Genomic DNA, 3,589 nt, shown 5'->3' with positions numbered 1-3,589 from the left:
CGCTCGAAGGGAGATCACTGTCGTGTATCAGCTCCACTGCCTGTGATGCCACATGAAGAAATGTGTCGTCAGATGGCGTTTGACTCCTCTTCTTCCGTTTTCTGGGCGACCGTTGCTTTCGGAGGTGTTGTTCTGAATCAGAATGTGGATGTTCGATGTCCGAGGTCGCGCCAGTCTGAAGAAAGGCAGAGGTAGCACCGCATTCGCGTCGATGTCCATCGAGCTCTGGAGAGTTGGTGGTGTCGTAGCCGTCAGAGGAGATGGTGCCGGTGAGGCCATGGCAGCACCGTCATTTCCAGTGGGGAGTGCCGGGTGGAGAAGAGGTGCTTCCTGAAGTGACGCATCGGGGCTGCGTACGGCTGTGGCGTAGCTATCTGGTAAAGAAGCGGCCGTCACTTTGGGAGCTGAGTCACTGGTCGGGACCTGGAGCAAACGTCGGCGGAGACATTCTGACCGAACATGGCCCTCCTGTCCGCAACCGGCACACGTCCGCGGCTGGCCATCATACATAACGATGGCTCGCACGCCACCTATCAGCAGATAGGATGGTACATGTTTGGGGGGTTCGATTTTGATTTGGCGGACACCATTCAACACGTTGTATGTCGTGAATGTCTGCCATTTCTCCGCGATGTGCCCCACAACATTGCCATAGGGTCGGAAAGCTTCGACGACCACATCTTGCGGCACTTCGAAAGGGAGCTCAAAAACCCGGATTGTTCGAAGTCCGAAACCAGCGTGATCGACCGTCACCTCTCCAATATGCCCGTCAGAATGTTTGAACTTGAGTCCGCGTGCGTGTTGTCGAACTACGTTAGCACACGCTTCCTCCGTCGTCATCTTAATATAGACGATGCTGCTAGTGATAGAGAAATGAATACCTATCACTTCCTGAGGGTCCAGACGTAGCTCTTCGCGAATGAATTGCTTAATTTCAAAAGCGCGTGGTCTAGCATGTTCGGCTTGGAATGTTACTTTAACTGTCGCTCGGCGGTAACAGTGCGCCATGAGGTGCAATAGAAATGGACGCTACACAACACGAAATACCGCGACGCGGAAGTAAACAAACTACGGTGCGCTGTCCGGCGCGCGGAGCCGGTCCGCACGCGACCACGGCCGAAAGCCGACTGCGTACATTAGGCCACACGGTCACTGACGACCAACTATAACATGTATACGACTCATCTCGAAACGCTCACACCCCTGAGGATTTGTGTTTTCGTTCTACACAGCCGCTGCCCCTTCCTCTTTCCCATCCATTCGTAACATTCAACCTCTTACGAGACCGACCAAATATAGACTGAGAAACAAGACCACACACTTTGTGCATTCGGAATCGAAGGCAGGGCGTCCCTCGCCGCATTTGCTACGATGGCCATTTGCTACTTCTGCAGATGCGGCGGCGGCGACGACAACGACAACGACGACAGGCTCTGAGATATGTGAGAAATACATCTATAAAATCTAATTCAAACTGCCTCGTCCCACCTTATGCTGTACCGCTTTGGCAAATGCTTTATCTGCGCCATTCGCCTTAATCACATCTGAGAGTAATTCTTAATAAAACACCTGTCGCTAATTGTTCGTCATCACAGATACTGTTTGCTATACGGCCACGAGGCGCAACTGATTTCCAAAATTCATCTTTCTCCTGTGAGGATGGAACTTAAGACCCCTGGTTTATTAGACCAGTGCTCTAACACTGAGCTAAAGAGGCGCGGCCTAGCGGTACTCTTGGGTACTTCGTCCTTACGGTCGTCTGCATCATCAGACTTCAGCTGAGAACACTTCATATTACCGGCTAATATTTGCAGCTATGGCGACCCATTACTGCTTGGCTACACATCTGACACGTAACCGATGTGCTCTCCAAATAACAACACTTGCATTTCAGAACATGTCTTTCACACATGTCTACAAAATCACCTTCACCTTCAAATACAGTTTCCTTGCGACTGACAGAGAGGTAGGCAAAGTTTATAGTTGCTATTTCCATTACATCAAGTTAATCAGAGAAACGGTAATTTACATCTGCAGCGGAACAAAATTCCGTTCAGCCCAGCGTGTGGCTCGAACCCACGACCCTGGAAATAAGAGTCTGACGCTCTACCGACTGAGCTAGCCGGCTCATACAGTATTCGTTTGGGTTGGGTGGTCCCATACGGAATCTCTCCATGCTGCCTAATGTTTTCCTAACGTCACACTCGTCACGTACTTCACTTTTATGTCATAATCATTTCTGAGAGGTAAAGAAATTGCATTACAACATGCAGAGCTAGTGGCGACAAAATTAACACACATACTTTATGTGACTCAAAAGCCGAACGAGTTACTTTCCGACGTTGTTTTAGATGTGCAAATGCCAGTCATAACACGCGGTGTCGGTACTCTGCCGACCATTTCGCTAGTTAACACCGGTCTTGTTGTGTGTGTTTCAAGCTCAAGAGCATCTCCAAGCAAAAAATGGTCAACAGCAACATTCAGACGGTTTCGTACTGCTCAATTGCTACTTTAAAACGGTATGTTTCTTTTTCAGAACTGGAAAAAAACGAGCGTGACAGCATTCGAACCTGTAATCTTCAGATACAAAGTCCGACGCCTTATCCATTAGGCCACACGGTCACTGACGACCAACTATAACATGTATACGACTCATCTCGAAACGCTCACACCCCTGAGGATTTGTGTTTTCGTTCTACACAGACGCTGCCCCTTGCTCTTTCCCACCCATTCGTAACATTCAACCTCTTACGAGACCGACCAAATACTGACTGAGAAACAAGACCACACACTTTGTGCATTCGGAATCGAAGGCAGGGCGTCCCTCGCCATATTTGCTACGATGGCCATTTGCTACTTCTGCAGAAGCGGCGACGACGACGACGAGAGCCTCTGAGATATGCGAGAAATACATCTATAAAATCTAATTCAAACTGCCTCGTTCCACCTTATGCTGTACCGCTTTGGCAAATGCTTTATCTGCGCCATTCGCCTTAATCACATCTGAGAGTAAATCTTAATAAAACGCCTGTCGCTAATTGTTCGTCACCACAGATACTGTTTGCTATACGGCCACGACGCGCAACTGATTTCCAAAATTCATCTTTCTCCTGTCAGGATGGAACTTACGACCCCTGGTTTATTAGACCAGTGCTCTAACACTGAGCTAAAGAGGCGCGGCCTAGCGGTACTCTTGGGTACTTCTTCCTTACGGTCGTCTGCATCATCAGACTTCAGCTGACAACACTTCATATTACCGGCTAATATTTGCAGCTATGGCGACCCATTACTGCTTGGCTACACATCTGGCATGTAACCGATGTGCTCTCCAAATAACAACACTTGCATTTCAGAACATGTCTTTCACACATGTCTACAAAATCACCTTCACCTTCAAATACAGTTTCCTTGCGACTGACAGAGACGTAGGCAAAGTTTAAAGTTGCTATTTCCATTACATCTCGTTAATCAGAGAAACGGTAATTTACATCTGCAGCGGAACAAAATTCCGTTCCGCCCAGCGTATGGCTCGAACCCACGACCCTGGAAATAAGAGTCTGACGCTCTACCGACTGAGCTAGCCGGCTAC

The sequence above is a fragment of the Schistocerca gregaria genome, unplaced genomic scaffold, assembly GCF_023897955.1.
Source record: "Schistocerca gregaria isolate iqSchGreg1 unplaced genomic scaffold, iqSchGreg1.2 ptg000001l___fragment_1, whole genome shotgun sequence".
Lineage (NCBI taxonomy): Eukaryota > Metazoa > Arthropoda > Insecta > Orthoptera > Acrididae > Schistocerca > Schistocerca gregaria.
Note: the sequence above shows the minus strand (reverse complement) of the source record.